Source organism: Sphaerodactylus townsendi, linkage group LG01 (genome assembly GCF_021028975.2).
Source record: "Sphaerodactylus townsendi isolate TG3544 linkage group LG01, MPM_Stown_v2.3, whole genome shotgun sequence".
NCBI classification, from domain to species: Eukaryota; Metazoa; Chordata; class Lepidosauria; order Squamata; family Sphaerodactylidae; genus Sphaerodactylus; species Sphaerodactylus townsendi.
The window spans coordinates 11,567,008-11,589,066 of record NC_059425.1 but is presented as its reverse complement, the minus strand read 5'-3'; positions in this window follow the sequence as shown (position 1 = coordinate 11,589,066).

Sequence of the window (22,059 nt, the reverse complement as noted above, 5' to 3'; positions counted from 1 at the left end):
AAAGGAAATTAGTAATAAGGTGGGAAAGCCATGGTAGCAGCTGAACAGACTGTACCACTTCAGGGAGTAGATGTGGGAAGCACACTTTTTCTCTCCCTTAGGTATAATTATTACCTGAAAACTGGATTGGGGAATGAGGTGGAAGAGTCCTGGTGGCAATTGAATTGACTGTACATGTCTGTCTGTCTGTCTGTCCATGCCACCCTTCCCCTTTCTGACACAGGGCGGTTTTACTGGTTGCCCACACACACATGCGGGTACACCTTCCATATTATTTATTCCACCTAGAATTCTGCTATTCACATTTCATCCACTAAGGCTTTGCGCGGCCTGGGACCTCCGTACCTGCGGGACCGTCTTGCCCCATATGTCCCGAATCGGCCTCTGCACTCTGCAGAGGCCAATTTGCTGGTGATCCCTGGCCCCTCCATGATGCGGCTAGCCTCTACCCGGGCCAGAGCCTTTACAGCTCTGGCCCCCGCCTGGTGGAACGCTCTCCCTCCAGCTGTGCGGGCCCTGCGGGATCTCAACGAGTTCCGCAGGGCCTGCAAGACCGAGCTGCTCCGCCGGGCCTTTGGGGAGGCTGGCCGCTGATGGCCCCCCCCTGTTAACATCTGTGGATCCTGACGTCCCCCCCCTCTTTTAGGGGATTAGTTAGTAGGTCGCCTCTTGTTGTATTATTTATTGTATTTGATACTAATACGCTGCTTTTAATGGGGTTTTAATGATTCAAAGACTATAGAGCCATTTTATTATGATTTATTTAATGATTTGAGATTTATTGATTTTATTTTGTGCTCTATTCGTATATTCATGTTCACCGCCCTGTGCCCTTCGGGGGAGGGCGGTATATACATATAAATATAATAAATAAATAAATAAATAAAAAACACACACACACACAACAACAACAACAACAACAATAACAAAACCAAAGGGGATTACAATTAAAACCAGGAATTACTTGAATACATCAATAGGTAAATCTGCAAATAACTTTGTTTTACATAAACTAACGGCAATAAAATAAATTCTTTTGTTCAGTGAAAACATTACATATGTTTTTATGTTTTAAATAATTTCTTACTTTCCTACAGTGGTGGGATCCAAAAATTTTAGTAACAGGTTCCCATGGTGGTGGGATTCAAACTGTGGCGTAGCGCCAATGGGGCTGGGCGGGGCATGACGGGGGCGTGGCCGGGCATTCTGGGGGCGGGGCATTCCTGGGCGGGGCTGTGGCAAGGATGCAGCTGCTGCACCGGTCCTTGGGTGGGAAATGAATGCACGCAGGCACAGGCTGCCACGCACGCCGGTGCACCTCCTGCTAGACTGCTTCAAGTTCTGCGCGCTACTGCTGAGAGGAGGGGTGTAACTAAGGCAAAAATCACGTGGCAAAATCACCAATTAGTAACCCCCTCTCGGCACACACAAACAATTAGCAACCTACTCTCGGGAACCTGTGAGAACCTGCTGGATCCCACCTTTGCTTTCCTATGTGCTGTTATAAGTAAATAAAAAATATATTATATAAGAACCTGTCTTGTTCTCCCATCCTTCCCTGGGTTTCACTAGCAGTTGCCGCCTCAGGACTGCCTGTCCTCGGCTGTGGGCTGTCTCATTGCCTCATCCATTTCTTGACCATCGATTTTGAGCACATGGATGTTGGAGTCTTGGCTGTTTTCACTCACAGTGGCTCTCTACCTCCTTTTAATGGCATAGCTTGCTGATGGGGGCTGCCCCCCCCCCCCCATTAGCGTCTCCTCATCATGGACAGCCTAATTTAGAACTCTCTGATGCTGTTTGGGCCTAGCATTCCCGCTTGAACGGCTCCACAGACATTGCTTCTGTTCCCATCCAGTTTAAACAGGGGGAGAAGTGAATTCTTCCCCCCTCCGCCCCCCGTTTTGTGATACAAATCTGAAAACACAGCTTCTCTCCCTCCTCAGCTCACTGGGGAAGGAAGAGCTTCCATTTGCAACTATTTTATTGAAGGGTGCAGGGCAGATAAGAACTTGGTTCCCAGCTGATCCCCCAATTAGCTGTCAATCAGCTTCTGACTGGCAGCATCCAACACAGTGTTCCACATAAGAATAAGAGTTTGGATTTATACCCCACTTTTCTCAACTGTAAAGAGACTCAAAGTGACTTACAAACGCCTTCCCTTCCTCTCCCCACAACGGGCAACTTGTGAGGCAGGTGGGGCTGAGCGAGTTCTGAGAGAACTGGAACTGGCTCAAGGTCATCCAGCAGGTTTCATGTGTAGGGGTCCTATAGAGTTTTCAAGGCAAGAGACGACTAGGGTTGGCTGCCATTGTCTGCATAGCCACCCTAGATTCCTTGGTGGTCTCCCATCCAACTACTAACCAAGACAAAGAAGAGTTTTGATTTATACTTCGTCTTTCTCTCCTGTAAGGAATCTCAAAGCAGTTTACAAACTCCTTCCCTTCTTTTAAGAACATAAGAACATAAGAACAAGCCAGCTGGATCAGACCAGAGTCCATCTAGTCCAGCTCTCTGCTACTCGCAGTGGCCCACCAGGTGGCTTTGGGAGCTCACATGCAGGAGGTGAAAGCAATGGCCTCTGCTGCTGCTGCTGCTGCTCCTGAGCCCCTGGTCTGCTAAGGCATTTGCAATCTCACATCAAAGAGGATCAAGATTGGTAGCCATAAATCGACTTCTCCTCCATAAATCTGTCCAAGCCCCTTTTAAAGCCATCCAGGTTAGTGGCCATCACCACCTCCTGTGGCAGCACATTCCAAACACCAATCACACGTTGCGTGAAGAAGTGTTTCCTTTTATTAGTCCTAATTCTTCCCCGCAGCATTTTCAACGGATGCCCCCTGGTTCTAGTATTGTGAGAAAGAGAGAAAAATTTCTCTCTGTCAACATTTTCTACCCCATGCATAATTTTATAGACTTCAATCATCTCCCCCCTCAGACGTCTCCTCTCCAAACTAAAGAGTCCCAAACACTGCAACCTCTCCTCATAAGGAAGGTGCTCCAGTCCCTCAATCATCCTCGTTGCCCTTCTCTGCACTTTTTCTCTCTCTTCGATATCCTTTTTGAGATGTGGCGACCAGAACTGAACACAGTACTCCAAGTGCGGTCGCACCACGGCTTTATATAAGGGCATGACAATCCTTGCAGTTTTGTTTTCCCCACAACAGGCATCTTGTGAGGCAGGTGGGGCCGAGCGAGTTCTGAGAGAACTGGGATTAGGCCCAGCAGGCTTTATGGGTGAGAATGGGGAAAGAAATCCGGTTCACCTGATTGGAGTCTGCCGCTCATGGGAAGGTGTGGGGAATCAAACCTGGTTCTCCAGATTAGAGTCCCCCTGCTCTTAACTGCTATATCACGCTGGCTCGCAAGGCTGACCCTGCTGAAATCAGGCTTCAGAGGTCAGGCTATCATGGGACAGTTCAAGCTTTCCGTTGTCAGGGAGAAGCAAAGAAAAGTACTGGGGGAAGTAATAGCATCTAGAAATAGTCTTGGAAGGCAGCCATGTTGCTCTACAGACAAACAGATAGCACCTTAGAGACCAACAAGATTTGGCGAGCCAAAGTTCTCCTGTTGCCAGGTGGGACTTTGATGCTCAGAAACAGATACACCCAAAATCTTATTGTTCTCCAAAGCGTTACTGGAGTTGAATCTAGGAGCTAGAGAGGAGATGGGTCCAATTTCAGAGACAAATGGGTGTGAAGAACAGCGCACACCTGTTGACAGGGATTGGGGATATTTTTGATTGAATCATCTAAGGAGGTTTGTATTGAGAGGGAGATTCGGAAAGCTTAACCTGCAAACCTGGGTAATTACTCATGGCCATGGGTGTGAGGAGCTTAGAGGGTCAAACAAAGGAGCCCTGATTCATGTTCTCCTGTCACATTCAGGAAGCCCAGAAACTTCCTCTTGAAAATAGTTTCAGAAGGTTGCTCTGCGGGTTGCCAGGCTGGTCTGCAGTAAAAGAGCTAGGTTCAAGACCTCTGAGACCAACAAGATTTAGGAGGGTATAAGCTTTGGGTGCTAGTGTGGTATAGTGGTTTAGGTGTCGGACTAGGGTATGGGCTGGGGGTCGGCTTAGCTGGGCCACATGGCCCCTTCCAACTCTATGGCCCTTTCCACACGGGCCAAATACAGCGCCCTGGGGACGGCAAAAACGCCATCCCCAGGGAGCTATTCGCAAGGGGGGCGCAGCTGCTTTGCAGCCACGCCGCCCTGGCTCCTCCCCAGCGGCACGAAGCCGCTGTTTCCCAACCTCGCTCTCCGAGCGAGGTTTTTTGGAAACAGCGGCTTCCAACCGCTGCCGTGCGAATGGCAGTGGCTGGAAGGCGCCATCCCTCCCCCCTTTCCCAATCGACCTACCTTCCCTGTGACGATCACGCAGGGCAGGGGGGCGTGTCCCCTGGCCTCGGCGACGCGCTGGACAGTTGCAGGAAAGGTGTCGATTGGGCGACTGCGCAGCGCGGCGCCATCTTCCCAGTAGTTTCCGGGACCGTTCATGTGAATGGTCCCCGGGGGGGGGGGGTTTGGGTCGGCGTCATGTACGCCGACCCGACCCCCAGCGTGGCCGTGCGGAAGCGGCCTATGATTCTATGATAGAGCCTTTCTGGTCTCTTCAGTTCAACCACCATGATGTCTGAGGTCTCCTACATTTTGACCAGCTCGCTGTTTCCCGCTTATGATTGAAATTCTCCCCTAGGATAATAACATGATGCACTGGGGTCCATTCTGCACAACCCAAAGAAAACGTTTTGAGGCAGGAAATAAAATGTGTGCTCCATGGAGTTCCACAAGGTTCGGTTCTGGAAATATTTTGAAAACATTTTCACTCGCTTTGCGATATCTTTAAGGCATTCCTGGACTTCCTTGTTGGCACCATTTCATGAGCCTGCGTGGGCCCTTGCATTGCTTTTCTGTCTTTTTTATTTTGGGGAGGGGGGGGTCATGTCTTTGAAGCTACGAAGACACGACCCCTAGAGAATTGCAGCATGATGCTTTGAAACTTTGCACCACTAGATCCATGGAATATATATATTTTTAAAAATGGATCAATCTTCACAACATGGCGACCAGGAACAGTTTCAAGGGGGCGAGTGGGAACAAAGGGGGGGGGGGCTGAAAACATTTTGCAAACGTTTTCAAACCGTTTCCAGTGACTTGTGCGGAATGGGCCACTTTCTCTCTCTCTCACCCCTTTTGAGACCTTAAAATTCTTTTGGCTTAGTCTGTAGCCTAATTGAAGACTGTATAGTTACTTCTGGAGTTACCCTCTGTGCTTCCCTTCCCCTGATGTCTCCTTCCCCTACCTAGATTTCAAATGTAAGCTCTTCAGGGCAGGGAGCTATCTTTGGTGTTGCTCTGCAAAGTGCTACGACAATGTTGTATATGTTAAAAGATCATATACCCTAGCAGGTTGCAGCGGGTAGAGCACTGGGGATCCAGATCCAAACGCTCACTCTTGATTTGATTGATTTGCTTTGTTCAATTTTGGGGGAGCAGCAGTGGCGTAGGAGGTTAAGAGCTCGTGTATCTAATCTGGAGGAACTGGGTTTGATTCCCAGCTCTGCCACCTGAGCTGTGGAGGCTTCTCTGGGAATTCAGATTAGCCTGTACACTCCCACACACGCCAGCTGGGTGACCTTGGGCTAGTCACAGCTTCTCGGAGCTCTCTCAGCCCCACCTACCTCACAGGGTGTTTGTTGTGAGGGGGGAAGGGCAAGGAGGTTGTAAGCCCCTTTGAGTCTCCTGCAGGAGAGAAAGGGGGGATATAAATCCAAACTCCTCCTCCTCCTCCTCCTCCTCCTCCTCCTCCTCCTCCTCCTCCTCCTCCTCCTCCTCCTCCTCTTCTTCTTCTTCTTCTTCTTCTTCTTCTTCTTCTTCTTCTTCTTCTTCTTCTTCTTCTTCTTCTTCTTCTTCTTCTTCTTCTTCTTCTTCTTCTTCTTCTTCTCCTCCTCCTCCTCCTCCTCCTCCTCCTCCTCAAAGGGCTCAGGTCGGCTTGCAGTAAAACAGTGTTAAAACAGTAATACAATATAATCCCTGGCCCCATATATTCCCTCCAATAAAATACCACCATCCCCATCCCGAGGTCTATCACTCATGCATGCAGAAGGGAAAGGAAAGAATGGAGCCGAGAAAGAGGACAGACAACAGGGAAGAAGGGAAAAGGGAAAGAGGGAAAGGAGAGGCCAGATTGCTTAAAACCCTTTACTGTCCTCAAATCTTCAAGAAAGTCAGGTGACCTTGGGCTCAGGTGACTCAGCCTACTTGGATGGGCTGTTATAACAATAAACAGGGGGAGAGGAGAATTGCATATAGTATACTATATACTATTTGGTGCTAGAATGTATTCCCTTCCATTTGTAGTTTTATATGGACGATTTCAAGGACAAGAAATGACTTCAGGATTCTGCATTTGTCATAAATCTGCGGTTGAAGCTACTGAGCATTTCTTCTTTCCCCATGCGATCAGAAATGCTTGGATCCTCATCTCAATAAGACATTTTTGTTTTTGCTCCGCTGTTGTCATTTTAATGACTTGCTTAGCAGATTTGCGTTTTAACTTTGACAATATAGGTTTGTAAATATGTAGCTGCTGCTATTAAGTGTCATTTGTTTTTATTTCATTCATTTCGTTGGTGTCTTTTTCTGGTCAAACAGCTTTTGGGCTTTAAGACTTAGGTGCAGGGGTGAAACAAAGCAAACTGGAGCCCTGGGCAAAACCTGAGTTGGATGCCCCCCCCCCCCATGGGCAGCCACCCCACCACGACCAAATTTTTTTTGCAACAGGTCATTGGTGCCTGCAGGGGGTGCATTTTTAGACATATCAGCACCAAAATTTCAGTGTATCATCAGGAGACTGTCCTTATGCTATCCCCCAAGTTTGGTGCAGTTTGGTTCAGGGGGACAAAGTTATGGACCCTCAAAAGTGTAGTCCCCATCTCCTTAGTTCCCATTGGAAAGAATGGGGAATGGGGGCACCCCTTTTGAGGGTCCATAACTTTGGCCCCCCTGAACCAAACTGCACCAAACCTGGGGGGAGGGGGCATCATCAGGGCAGTCTCCAGATGATACCATGAAACTTTGGTGCCGATAGGTCCAAAAATGTACCCCCTGCAGGAGCATCCCAGAAATTTGCCCAAGAATCTTTGTTCTGCAGTGAGTTTTCTGCATTCCTTTCAATGGGGGTTGCAGGCGGGGGGGGGGGGCACATTTCTGAAGGCACAGTCTCAAAACTTTCAGGATCTCATCAGGAGACTTCCCTAGTGATACCCTCCAGGTTTGGTGCAGTTTGGTTCAGGGGCCCCAACGTTATGGACCCTCGAAACTGTAGCCCCATCTCCTATTAGCTCCCATTGGAAACAATGGGGAATTGGGGCACCTCCTTTGGGAGTCCATAACTTTGGACTCTCTGAACCAAAGCTCACCAAACCTGGGTGGTATCATCAGCTAGGTCTCACCAAGATACCCTGAAATTTTGGTGCTGCTAGCCTAAAAACTGCGTCCCCTGCAGGCCAAAAACGGAAAACCACTAAAAATACCCAAAAACGAACCCTGCATTTTTGATGCCCACCACAAGGTGGCGCCCTGCACAGCAGCCCACCTTACCCAATGGGCATTATGCCCCTACTTAGGTGAAACTACCTACCTAACAACCCAGAGCTCTGTGGAGAAAGGTTGGAATAAAATGGACCCCATATGATGAGGGTATGTGAATACTCTGTTTGTTATTCCTCGTGTAGGCACTAGAGGGCTCTGCTGTTTTGCGAAGAAAGGGTGAGTCCAAACAGATGAACTCATACCTAGTCATTCGTTGGTTTCAATTTGCTGAAATTTCGTTGCTGATAATGGTTCTTCTTTCCATCGTCGTACAATTTTTGCATCATTTTAAAGCGATTAATGCCAAAACAACAGGGAGGCGCTAATTTTAACCAAATGGATGCAATAGTCAGGACATTTATTTATTTTTCAAATTTCTTATTTTTCAATTTTTTTAAATCGCTTCTCCCAGAGCTGGCTCAGGGCGATTTACAAATCGACAACGATGCAACAAAAGTGTGTTGGCATACGAAGACCGTAAAATTGGAAATTAAGTGATAGTCTAAAATTTGTAATATAATTAGTTCAGTAAGTTAAAACAGTCCAATTAATATATAGTTTTCCTAATTTTTTTCAATTAGGCATCTGTGAAGAAACCAGATACAATATGAGAATCACAGCCACTCAGAGGCCTGGTCTACCTCCCATTGAGAAGCACTGAGTAGACCTTGCCTCCGCAGTGGGCACGCCTACCCGGTGGTTCTCAATGGGAGGTAGACCAGCAAGGCAAGGCCAGGAGTAATTTGCCCACCTTTGGAGCTTCATGTAGACTATTCTGTGTCCATCCAGTTTCAAGACAGGCAAATTACTGCTCTCCTTCCTGGAAAGAGAGAGGAATCTGGTCGCCACATCTCAAAAAGGATATTGAAGAGATAGAAAAAGTGCAGAGAAGGGCAACGAGGATGACTGAAGGATTGGAGCACCTTCCTTATGAGGAGAGGCTGCAGTGTTTGGGACTCTTTAGTTTGGAGAGGAGACGTCTGAGGGGGGATATGATTGAAGTCTATAAAATTATGCATGGGGTAGAAAATGTGGACAGAGAGAAATTTCAGAGAGATCCTCTGAAGATGCCAGCCACAGATGCAGGCGAAACGTCAGGAGAGAATGCTGCTAGAACACGGCCATACAGCCCGGAAACCACACAGCACCCAAGAGAGAAATTTTTCTCACTTTCTCACAAAACTAGAACCAGGGGGCATCCATTGAAAATGCTGGGGGGAAGAATTAGGACTGATAAAAGGAAACACTTCTTCACGCAACGTGTGATTGGTGTTTGGAATATGCTGCCACAGGAGGTGGTGATGGCCACTAACCTGGATAGCTTTAAAAGGAGCTTGGACCGATTTATGGAGGAGAAGTCGATCTCTGGCTACCAATCTTGATCCTCTTTGATCTGAGATTGCAAATGCCTTAACAGTCCAGGTACTCGGGAGCAACAGCCGCAGAAGGCCATTGCTTTCACCTCCTGCATGTGAGCTCCCAAAGGCACCTGGTGGGCCACTGCGAGTAGCAGAGAGCTGGACTAGATAGACTCTGGTCTGATCCAGCAGGCTAGTTCTTATGTTCTTATGTTCTAATGTTCTAATCTGAATCCAGGTCATACCCAACACGCAACGCATAGCTTAGCTTCAAGCTTGCTGAAGGGTTGGGCTTTCTTCCTGATATGACTGGGAAAGGGACTAAACTCCAAGAGCCGGTTTGGGAGCTCTTGTTTATTCAGGCTCCGACGGAAGAAAGGAGACAGAGGCAGTAAATCAGAACTGTCCCAGGCGGGGAAATGACACGGTAATCTCAGCTGACAAGTAGAAATAGGGATGTCTCTGCTGGGTGAACTAGCTCTTCTGGAAAATGAATTGCGTTGACTTTTTTTTTAATAATCCCCTTCTTTTGAAATGGCTTGCCTCCTCACCCCTCTCAGTTAAGGCAACTCAAGTTGATTGACAGGTGGAAAAGATTATAGTGTGTTTGATGATATGCTGATCATTTCGGACTCTAACTGAGGCAGATCACGAGAAAGAGGGAAGGAAGAGATGAACCCGTGCTTGGCTCTCGTGGTCCTTTCTTAGGCTCATTCCGCACATGCAGAATAATGCACTTTCAAACTGCTTTCAGTGAAGAAGAAGAAGAAGAAGAAGAAGAAAAAGAAGAAGAAGAAGAAAAAGAAGAAGAAGAAGAAGAAGAAGAAGAAGAAGAAGAAGAAGAGTTTGGATTTATATCCCCCCTTTCTCTCCTTGTAGGAGACTCAAAGGGGCTGACAATCTCCTTGCCCTTCCCCCCTCACAACAAACACCCTGTGAGGTAGGTGGGGCTGAGAGAGCTCCGAGAAGCTGTGACTAGCCCAAGGTCACCCAGCTGGTGTTTTTGGGAGGGTACAGGCTAATCTGAATCCCCCAGATTAGCCTTCACAGCTCAGGCGGCAGAGCTGGGAATCAAACCCGGTTCCTCCAGATTAGATACACGAGCTCTTAACCTCCTATGCCACTGCTGCTCCTTTGAAGCTGTGCGGAATGGCAAAATCCACTTGCAAACAGTTTGAAAACGCATTATTTTGAAGTGGTTTGAAAACGCATTATTTTGCGTGTGCGGAAGGGGCCTTACATTCCCAGAGTCATGCCAGTTACCACTTTGGGGTCAGGAAGGAATGTTCCTCTCAGACCTGGCCGGACTAGGCCAGATTGGCCAGGGATCCTAGAAGGTTTTTGATTTCTTCTTGATTTTATTACATGTATTATTAAATTCATATGCCGCCCTCCCAGACTGGCCTCGGGCTCAGGGTGGCGAACATAGAGCAAAGATCGCTAGAAGAGTGAGGTGGGGGAAGTAGCTGTGAATTCCCTATGTTGTGCAGAGGGTTGGACTAGTTCGCCCTCGAGGTCTCTTCCAGCTTTATGTTTCTACTGCCTATCTGTGTAGACAATCTATAACTCATGGAGCAGAATATGTGGTCATCTGGGCATCTAACCCAGTGGTTCTCAACCTTCCTAATGTCGCGACTCTTTAATACAGTTCCTCATGTTGTGGTGACCCCCAACCATAAAATTATTGTTGTTGCTACTTCATAAACATGTGTTTTCCGATGGTCTTAGATGACCCCTGTGAAAGGGTCATTCGACCCCCAAAGGGGTCGCAACCCACAGGTTGAGAACCGCTGATCTAACCTAACCTTACACAACATGCATGGATGCTTTCACTGGTACCAGCCTGGCTTAAGTTTAGGGGTAGCCAGGTTTCCTGCCAATTGATAGCATTTGTGCTGGTTTGTCATTTTGGGGTACATCCTGGAAGTGACAATGGGTAGTTCTAGGAATTGCTAAAAACCTCTATGGTTTTACCATAATGTCTTCAATGATTCCTAGAGATATCCATTGTCCCTTCCGGGTTGCACATGGAAGTGACATAGTGAAATCGGTGACGCACTTCCAATTCTTGCCCCCAACCCTCCTGCTGGTTGCCTAGAAACTCTCTTTAAGTGAGTTTCCATGTCCACAGGTGAACGCATTAGTGGAGGAGCAGTGGCGTAGGAGGTTAAGAGCTCGTGCATCCTGGAGGAACCGGGTTTGATTCCCAGCTCTGCGGCCTGAGCTGTGGAGGCTTACCTGGGGAGGGAGGGAGGGGAGGGGAGGTGGTGAGGGCTGGCATGCAAGGGAGGGGAGGGAGGGGGCTGGCATCTGGACATGGCCCACCCTAGTGGAGGGAGAGGGAGGGGAGGCATGCAAAGGAAGGGAGGAGGGAGGGGAAGCATGCAAGGGAAGGGGAGGGAGGGGTGGCATGCAAGGGAGGGGAGGGAGGGGGCCCGGCATCTGGACATGGCCCACCCACCCTAGCGGAGGGAGAGGAAGGGGAGGGAGGGGTGGCATGCAAGGGAAGGGGAGGGAGGGGTGGCATGCAAGGGAGGGGAGGGAGGGCATGCCAACCCTCACTCACTCACTCCCCTCCCCACTCCCTTCCCTTGCATGCCACCCCTCACTCCCCTCCCTCTCCCTCTGCTGGGTGGGTGGGCCATGTCCAGATGCCGGGCCCCTCCCCATCCCTCCCCTCCCTTGCATGCCAACCCTCACTCCCTCCTCTTCCCTTCCCTTTCCTCTCCTCCCTCCCCTCCCTTGCATGCAAAACAAGCTAGAAAGAATTCCTGTACACTATTCCTCTTCCTCCTCCTCCTCCTCCTCCTCCTCCTCCTCTTCTTCTTCTTCTTCTTCTTCTTCTTCTTCTTCTTCTTCTTCTTCTTCTTCTTCTTCTTCTTCTTCTTCTTCTTCTTCTTCTTCTTCTTCTTCTTCTTCTTCTTCTTCTTCTTCTTCTTCTTCTTCTTCTTCTTCTTCTTCTTCTTCTTCTTCTTCTTCTTGTGTCAGCTGGCTTGGCATTTGAGCCAAGCCTTAAAAATATCCAACCCAGTGGCTGTCCATTATCATACTGTATGGTGGTGAGTTCCATAAGCCACAAATATGTTGTATGAAGTTTACTGGTCAGCAGGACTTTGGTGGGTGAATATAACAGTCTATAGTCGTGAGAAGGAGAAACAACTATAATCCTTTTTTTCCCTACATAATCCTCCCCCCCCCCCACCAAAATGCCAAGCCCTGGCTACTTTAAGACTTTGTTGAAGGCTTTCATGGCCGGAATTAACTGGCTGTTGTGGGGTTTCTGGCCATGATCTGGTAGTTTTTGTTCGTGACATTTCCCACACAACTATGGCTGGCATGCCTCTGAAGATAGTCACTTTGTAACTAGCTGATTCACTGAATGTTGAAGCTGTATGCTGCTTTACTTAGCTAAACACACAATAAGAGAATTCAATCTCTATTTCTAATAGATTTACCTGAACGTTTGACTGTATATATTTGCTGATCTGTTTAATAATGCCTCTGAAGATGCCAGTCACAGATGCTGGCCAAACGTCAGGAGCAAAAACGACCAGACCACGGCCACGCAGCCCAGAAACCCCACAACAGCCAGCTTTTGATTTTCCTTGTAAGCTCCAACTCTGCGATTCTTTTTATCGGCCCTTGCCTGTGTCCTCCCCCCCGCCCCGCCCCAGCTCCCTTAAAAAGAAAAACAATTTTCCAGGAATGTTTCACGGAACTGCCGTCGCCCTGAAGCGAAGAGAAAATTAAGTTGCTCAGGATCGTCTTCATCCATTCTTCCGTTTGCCTTATAATTATATCTTTCGAGGGTGAGCTACTCCAGAGCCTTCAGACGTGAACTGGGAATAATGAGAAACCTGTGAGCGGGGGTGGAGGGGTGGGGTTTGTGTGTGTGTGTGTGTGGCGGCTCTGCCCTGTCATTAGCACAGCTTAAAGCCGTGATTAAATTCTGGGCGATCTCCGCTGCATTTTGCGGGGCTATTTTTAGTTCGACTCCTGGACGCTGAGTCAATGTGGAAGTCGACCTGGGCTTCAATTTACGCTGTTTGCAGATTCAACAGGCCCCAATGAAGGGAAAGAGATTCTGGCCTGCAGCCAATGGAATGAGTAATGCTAGAAAGAGATCCACGCCCTCGGATTAAAATATTTATTAGGCAGAAATAATAACTCATGCTACACATGTCAAGTGTGTTAATCACCTAACAGCGGAAGAGAAGCCATCTTGGATTAGATCAGTCAGTCAGGGGAGAGAGGGGAGGGAGTGAGGGGTGGCATGCAAGGGAAGGGGAGGGAGGGGGCCCGGCGTCTGGTCATGGCCCACCCACCCTAGCAGAGGGAGAAGGGAGGGAGGGAGGGGGAAGGGAGGGAGGGGTGGCATGCAAGGGAAGGGGAGGGAGGGGGCCCGGCGTCTGGTCATGGCCCACCCACCCTAGCAGAGGGAGAAGGGAGGGAGGGGGAAGGGTGACATGCAAGGGAAGGGAGTGAGGGGTGGCATGCAAGGGAGGGTAAGGAGGGATCTTTCTCTTTCTCCATGGTAGCCATGAAGCTCATAAAGCAGGGCCAGGTCTGAGGGAGGAACTGTGGCTCAGTGGTACAACATCTGCCTGGTGTGCCAAAGGCCCCAGGTTCAATCCCCGGCATCTCCAGTTACAGGGATCGGGTTGTAGGCGTAGTGAAAGACCTCTACCTCTACATGTTATAAAACATGTAGAAAAGCAAGACCTGCTGAGAAAGAGTCAGCATGGCTTTTGCAGAGGCAAATCCTGTCTTACAAACTTACTAGAGTTCTTTGAGGGTGTAAACAGGCATGTGGACAGGGGTGAACCGGTGGACATTGTCTACTTGGATTTCCAAAAGGCTTTTGACAAAGTTCCTCACCAGAGACTGTTGAGAAAACTCAGCAATGAAGGAATAAGAGGGGAAGTCCTCCTATGGATTAAAAACTGGTTGAGAAACAGGAAACAAAGAGTGGGTGTAAATGGGAAGTTCTCACAATGGAGAGATGTCGGGAGTGGTGTCCCCCAAGGATCCGTTTTGGGACCAGTGCTCTTTAACCTATTCATAAATGACCTGGAAGTAGGGGTGGGTAGCGTGGTGGCCAAGTTTGCAGATGATACCAAATTATGTAGGGTGGTGAGAACCACAAAGGATTGCGAAGAGCTCCAAGCGGACCTTGATAAATTAGGTGAGTGGGCTCAGAAATGGCAAATGCAGTTCAATGTAGCAAAATGTAAAGTGATGCACATAGGGGCAAAAAATCCAAACTTCACATACAGGGGTCAGTGCTATCAGTCACAGACCAGGAAAGGGATTTAGGCGTCTTAGTTGATAGTTCCATGGGAATGTCAACTCAATGCATGGCAGCTGTGAAAAAGGCAAACTCTATGCTGGGGATCATTAGGAAAGGAATTGAGAATAAAACTGCAAGATTGTCATGCCCTTATATAAAGCAGTAGTGCGACCGCACTTGGAGTACTGTGTCCAGTTCTGGTCGCCGCATCTCAAAAAGGATATTGAGGAGATAGAAAAAGTGCAGAGAAGGGCAACAAGGATGATTGAGGGACTGGAGCACCTTCCCTATGAGGAGAGGCTGCAGCGTTTGGGACTCTTTAGTTTGGAGAGGAGGCGGCTGAGGGGGGGATATGATTGAAGTCTACAAAATTATGCATGGGGTAGAAAATGTTGACAGAGAGAAATTTTTCTCTCTTTCTCACAATACTAGAACCAGGGGGCATTCATTGAAAATGCTGGGGGGAAGAATTAGGACTAATAAAAGGAAACACTTCTTCACGCAACGTGTGATTGGTGTTTGGAATATGCTGCCACAGGAGGTGGTGATGGCCACTAACCTGGATAGCTTTAAAAGGGGCTTGGACAGATTTGTGGAGGAGAAGTCAATTTATGGCTACCAATCTTGATCCTCTTTGATCTGAGATTGCAAATGCCTTAACAGACCAGGTGATCGGGAGCAACAGCCGCAGAAGGCCATTGCGTTCACATCCTACATGTGAGCTCCCAAAGGCACCTGGTGGGCCACTGCGAGTAGCAGAGAGCTGGACTAGATGGACTTTGGTCTGATCCAGCTGGCTTGTTCTTATGTTCTTATGTTCTTATGTACCCTGGAGAGCCACTGCCCATCCGAGTAGATAAGGGTGACGGACCAAGGGTCTCATTTGGAATCAAGCAGCTTGCTGTGATTCCCTTGCTGTTGGTGGTAGAAAGTACCATCAAGTCGTAGACAACTTATGGTGACCTCATGGGGTTTTCAGGGCAAGGGATGAACAGAACAGCATCTGCCATTGCCTGCCTCTGCATAGCAACCCTGGACTTCCTTGGTGGTCTCCCATCCAAGAGCCAACTTGGTTTGACCCTGCTTAGGGTCTGAAATCTTATGAGATCAGGCCAGCCCTGGGCCTTCCAGCTCAGGGCTCCCCTGCTGTTACCCGCCATCAACTGATATTCACGGCTTCTAAGATCTTCTGCCAATGTATTTATCTAATGCACTTTAATGCTGCCTTAACACTTGATCACTGTTTGTGAGGCCGCATGCACCATCGCCCAATAAACTTTGAACAATTCAAACACAGCATTTAAAAATTACAAAATGATTTAATAGAAATAAATTAGAGTCCATGCAAGAGAAGAAGAAGAAGAGTTTGGATTTATATCCCCCCCTTTCTCTCCTGCAGGAGACTCAAAGGGGCTGACAATCTCCTTGCCCCTCCCCCCTCACAACAAACACTCTGTGAGGTAGGTGGGGCTGAGAGAGCTCCGAGTAGCTGTGACTAGCCCAAGGTCACTCAGCTGGCGTGTGTGGGAGTGCACAGGCTACTCTGAATTCCCCAGATAAGCCTCCACAGCTCAGGAGGCAGAGCTGGGAATCAAACCCGGTTCTTCCAGATTAGACACACGAGCTCTTAACCTCCTACGCCCCTGCTACGCCACTACGACGGCATGTAACATTTTTTCCCAACTTCGGGCTGAAGAAATAGACACAAGGAAACAGAAATCTCTCCAGGGAGGGAGTTTCAAAGTGTTGGTGCCATGACTAAGAAAGCCCTTTCTTGGCTCACCACCCATGTAGCCTCAGACAGTGGCAGCAATTGTAGCAGGGTCTCCAAGGTGTGGTCTAGGAATTCTTGGTCTAGGAATCCTAGAGTCTCCCACTTTCAGGGAGGCACATACTGTCTCCTGGGCACAGTCTTTGATTCCCCCCCCATCAGATTTTCCTATCTAGAATCATAGAGTTGGAAGCGACCCCAAGGGCCATCAAGCCCAACCCCCTGCCATGCAGGAATACACAGTCAAAGCATCCCTTTTCAGTTGGTCATCCAACCTCTGTTTAAAAGCCTCCAAAGAAGAAGACTCCACCACCCTCTGAGGCAGTGTAGTCCAGGGTTGAACAGCCCAGACTGTCTGGAAGTTCTTCCTAATGTTTAGGTGAAATCTCTTGTCATGTATCTTGAATTTATTACTCCTTGTCCTGGTCTTTGGAGCAGCGGAAAACAAGCTTGCCCCCTCTTCAACATGACATTTCTTCAAATATTGAACATGGTTATCGTGTCATCCCTTAGCCGTCTTTTCTCCAGACTAAACATACCCAACTCCCTGAGTGTCTCCTTTTAGGGCATGAAATCCAGACCTTTGACCATTTTGATTGCCCTCCTCTGGACCTGTTCCAGCTTGTCAATATCCTTCTTGAATTGTGGTGTCCAAAACTGGATACAGCATTCCAGGTGAGGTCTGACCAATGCAGAATAGAGTGGTACCATCACGTCCCTTGATCTAGCGCTATACTCCTCTTGATGCTGCCCAGAATTGCCTTGGCTTTCTTGGCTGCTGCACCACGATGCTGACTCATGTTCAGTTTGTGGTCTACTAAGCTCCCCAATTCCCTTTCACATGTACTGTTGTCAAACCAGGCGTCCTCCACCCTATATCTGTGCATTTCATTTTTTTTCTGCCTAAGTGTAGTAACTGTTCATCCCCTTTTTTGGGTGGGGGCTCCACTAGGGGTAGGGCCATCTCCTGTTCCGACCATTTTTTTGAGCAACCTGACCAGAACAATCTTTCTGACCCTAGTGCTGCTATAAATCAGTCACTTCCAGGGTGCTTCTGTCGGATTTGGTCCACACCAGGCAGTATGTTGTTCTGAGGGTGTAGATCTGCTCCCAGCAACGCTTGATTGCAGTTGTCATATTTAATTAGGTTTACGTAATTTGTTTTGAATACCACTGTAGTTCATGATGACTGTTGCCACTGGTTGTAAGCCTTAAGGGTGGAGCGCAGATGTTCTAAAAACAAATACATTCATGAAGCTTCTTGTGTTGGTGGAATCTTGTCCTCTTCTATGGAGCTCCCCCAAACATCTATTTGTCCACACAGTGAAATGGGTTAGGTCAGTGGTGGGATCCAAAAATTTTAGTAACAGGTTCCCATGGTGGTGGGATTCAAACAGTGGCATAGCGCCAATGGGGCTGGGCGGGGCACGACGGGGGCGTGGCCGGGCATTCCAGGGGCAGGGCATTAATAATTTCTCTGTTACTGTAAAAAACTCCTACTGTAAAAGAAAAATCCTAATTTCCAGCTGGTATCTTTCTGTCCATAATTTAAACTCATTATAGCAAGTCCTATCGTCTACTGCCAACAGAAACAACAACTTCTCCTCTAATTGACTGCCTGTCAAGTACTTAAGACTTTCAAATACTTCATTTTGTTTCTAGAAATCAAAAGAAGGAGACTTTCCTTAAACAAGGAACTTGACCCTATTTCTAAAACATGTTTTTGAAACAGCCCAACAGGGAGAATTATCCCGTTTTCTACCTTCGCTAACCAGCCACATAGGAAACAACAGGACTTTATGATTTTGGGACCTAATGGAATTTCTAACGGAAAAGCAGACCCAATTAGTAACCCCCTCTCGGCACACACAAATAATTAGTAACCCACTCTCGGGAACTGGTGAGAATCTGCTGGATCCCACCTCTGGGCACAGGCATGTAAATGCCCTCTCTTCCTCCCCTGTGGTGACTTACATGATTCCCTTCTATCCATTTTATCCTCACAACAACAACCCTGTGAGGTAGCTTAGGTTGAGAGTAAATGACTGGGTCAAGGTCACCCACCATGCTTCCATGGCAGACTGGGGGTTTGAACCTGGTTCTCCTAGATGCTAGTTTTACACTCTAACCACTACACACCATGCTGGCTGTCATAAACATGAACATTGCGAGGTCTGCAGCCGGCCGTTTCATACAAGCTCTCTTTTGTACTGGTAATCTTTCAAAGGACAATTTTGGGTTTATTCATCACAAGAAGGCTTTTGTGGCTTCTAAATCAAAACTGGCTATTGCAGAGAACACTAAGAACAAGCAGAATTTACAACATATAAGAATGATTGGAGGTCTCTTGGGATATGATCAGTATTAAAAACTGGCGTGTTGTAAAGATGTCTCTGTTTCCCTCTGAGAAGTGTTCACAGTTATGCACCTATTGTCATTCATTCATGTAGCCTTTATTTGGCATAAACCAGGGGTAGGGAACCTGCGGCTCGAGAGCCTCATGCGGCTCTTCTGCCCTTGCACTGTGGCTCCACGAGCCGAGGAGCGCCCGGCCCATCGCGCCCATGCAGGTGAAGTGCCTCACCACCCGTCGCTGGAGCTGCTTGAGTTTCCCTTCCTAGCCCTCCTGTTGGGCCGAGGCGGGGTGTTTTCCCAAAGCGGCGGCAAGGCCGAGCCGCCCGGCTTCATCATGCCTGCCCTGCAGGCGTGGCAGAAGCGGGTGCATCCACATCGCGGCTTCTCAGAATGAGCAGGTAAAGGTTAAAACCCCCCCCAATATATATAGTGTTATCTTTATTTTAAATGTCAAAAATTATTTGCGGCTCCAAGTGTTTCTTTCCTGTGGAAGCGGGTCCAAATGGCTTTTAGTGGTAAGGATTCCTACCTGTAAACAGTATAAAGTATAAAATCACATCTAAATCGCGATCAAAATACAAACTCTTGCAACATGTAACTCTTGAATTAAGTTGATTCATACATACTGTTGCTTGTGGGATATTTCAGCAGCAGAAAGTTCGAAAGTTAAGCCATTTCACAGAATGTAGCATCAGAATTATTTAATAAGAACAATAGTCTGCTTAGTTCGTCCAGCTCGCTAGGTATCATAGAAAGCAACCTGGAGTATTTGGCTCTAATACTTGCCGATTTAGGACAACGGAATAATTGGTGAGTTAATGTTTCTAATTGATTTGCACCACATGAACACACCCTTTTGCACATTTCTAGGTTGTTATATCTACCTCGTAGTATGGCAGAAGGGAAAACATTGAAGAGAGCGAGTGAAAAAACTCTTCTCTGATCTGCATTGGTCAGATGATACAGACAGGAGGCCATTCTGTTATGTTGCAAGGGGATCGATAGATGCAAAGGTGAACAAGTCTTCCTCGCTGCCAGAGTTAAACAGTTCCATTCTCTCACCAACAACCTTTGACACCTATTGTATAAGACTCACTAGCCTGGAAGATGTTTGCACTACCCCCAACCTTCAGGTCTTGAGCCAAAATCAAGAGGTCCATCAAAGCCATGGAGGACCACCATAAATGACCAAAAGTCTGTATTTGGCTTGGTAGGTGGTAATCAAGGCATACACTCTAGTTCCTTAATATTTCTCATTTCTAGTTTTCAAAACTTATCGTAGAGGTGTGGAGATACCAACAAAAACGTACATGACCACTCTATAGCTGGGTACCCCCCATGGGTTGATGGCCCAGTGCATTGTGGGATGATCACCCAGGAACGCACGTGACTATGGCCACTTTTGTTGATACTCTGTAATAAAATTCCATAGATTTTCATGGAGAGAGGATTCCCTGGATGTCCGGAAAAGGACTTTTGAAGAATGGAAAGTCACCAGACAATCCTTCTGCGGCGAGCACACCCATGGGAGATTAACCAAAGTGACATTCATAATGTTTTCCTGTCCTCCTCCTCATACTGTCAGCATGAAATATTATATCTCTTCTGTGCTGTGTAGCATGCAGAACAACAACACCAGCCTCAGCTCAGCCTACACAATTCCCTATTTACAGTTTATGACTTCTGGACTTTGGCCAAATCATGAGAAGACAAGACTTGCTGGAAAAGACAATAATGCCAAGAAATTGTCGAAGGCTTTCACGGCCGGAATCACTTGGGTGCTGTGTGGTTTCCGGGCTGTATGGCCGTGTTCTAGCAGCATTTTCTCCTGACGTTTCGCCTGCATCTGTGGCTGGCATCTTCAGAGGATCTTCTATGGCTGTGAATGAAGTGCGCAGCATTCTCTCTCCTCCCCTGATCGCTTCCGTATCTGTCGCTGGCATCTTCTGAAGATCCTCTGAAAACCACACAGCACCCAAATGCCAAGAAAAGTTGAAGGTAGAAGGAAAAGAGGAAGACCCAACATGAGATGGATGGATTGACTCTATAAAGGAAGCCATGACCCTCAGTTTGCAAGACATGAGCAAGGCTGCTAATCAGATAGGACATTTTGGAGGCCATTCATTCACAGATTCATCTAAAGTCTGAAGCAACGTCATGGCACTTAACATACACATAAACAATTTATGGGTAAGAGACAGACAGTTGTAAGGACAGAGTAAAATCACCCAGAGTTCATCACCCAACCAATTTCAATCAACTGCACTTGCTGCCACTCGCTCTTTGACAGTTCTTACCAATAAGGACCCATCTTTGCGGAAATAGCAAAACATAAGGTAGTGACTAGGGGCAAAAGGCTTCAATCCTTAGGTGACAGTCTGGAGCTCAGCGAACAGGGCTGGGCTATAGAGAAGCAAGGCTAACTTGTATTTTGGGTGGTCAAGTGTGGAAGGGGACTTGTGAAAGGAGGCCCAGAAATCTGTTCTGCGGAATTTAAGACACCTAAATATGGATCATCCAGGAGTTGCTGCTGTCACCTGCAACAGCTGTGAAATGTTTGTTTTTCTGCCAGAGGATATGGGTAGCTAAACCTGCAGCAAGTGCAAGTTGGTTACTTTGGCTCATTCCGCACATGCAGAATAATGCACTTTCAAACTGCTTTCAGTGCTCTTTGAAGCTGTGCGGAATAGCAAAATCCACTTGCAAACAGTTGTGAAAGTGGTTTGAAAACGCATTATTCTGCATGTGTGGAAGGGGCCTTTGTTAGAAGAAAAGGTACAGCAGCTTGAAACACAAGTATCTACACTTCAGCACATTATGAACAAGACTTTCTTGGACAGAATGGAGCAGAACTAGGTGGAGAACACACCAGGGATATCTCTGAGGGGGATGACAGCACTCATACAGAGGAGGTGGGCAATTGGAGAAATGTAACCCATAGAAGCAGAAGGATCAGGGAGCATTCTGTGAATTTGAAACTACATAATCGTTTTGAGGTTCTCTCCCTTCTCGATGAGGATAAGGAACAGGCACAGGAGGAACGGACTTAGCTCTCAGAGAATGTTTCTCTCAATGTCACCAACATAATGACATCAGTTCTGGAAGTGACATCATCATGCTGATGACATTAAGGGTAAGACCCCCATCAGTCAGCTAGAGGAGGAGGAGGAGGAGGAGGAGGAGGAGGAGGAGAAGAAGAAGAAGAAGGAGAAGAAGAAGAAGAGTTTGGATTTATATCCCCCCTTTCTCTCCTGCAGGAGACTCAAAAGGGCTTACAATCTCCTTGCCCTTCCCCCCTCACAACATAAGAACATAAGAACAAGCCAGCTGGACTGTAATCTAAAAGTCCATCTAGTCCAGCTTCCTCACCTGCAGTGGCCCACCAGGGTGCCTTTGGGAGCTCACACAGGGATGTGAATGCAATGGCCTTTCATGGGTTGTTGCTCCCAGCACCTGGACTGTTAAGCATTTGCAATCTCAGATCAAAGAGGATCAAGATTGGTAGCCATAAATTCCATTCTCCCTCCATCAATCTGTCCAAGCCCCTTTTAAAGCTATCCAGGTTAGTGGCCATCACCACCTCCTGTGGCAGCATATTCCAAACACCAATCACACGTTGCGTGAAGAAGTGTTTCCTTTATTAGTCCCACTTCCCCCCCCAGCATTTTCTAATGAATCCCCTGGTTCTAGAG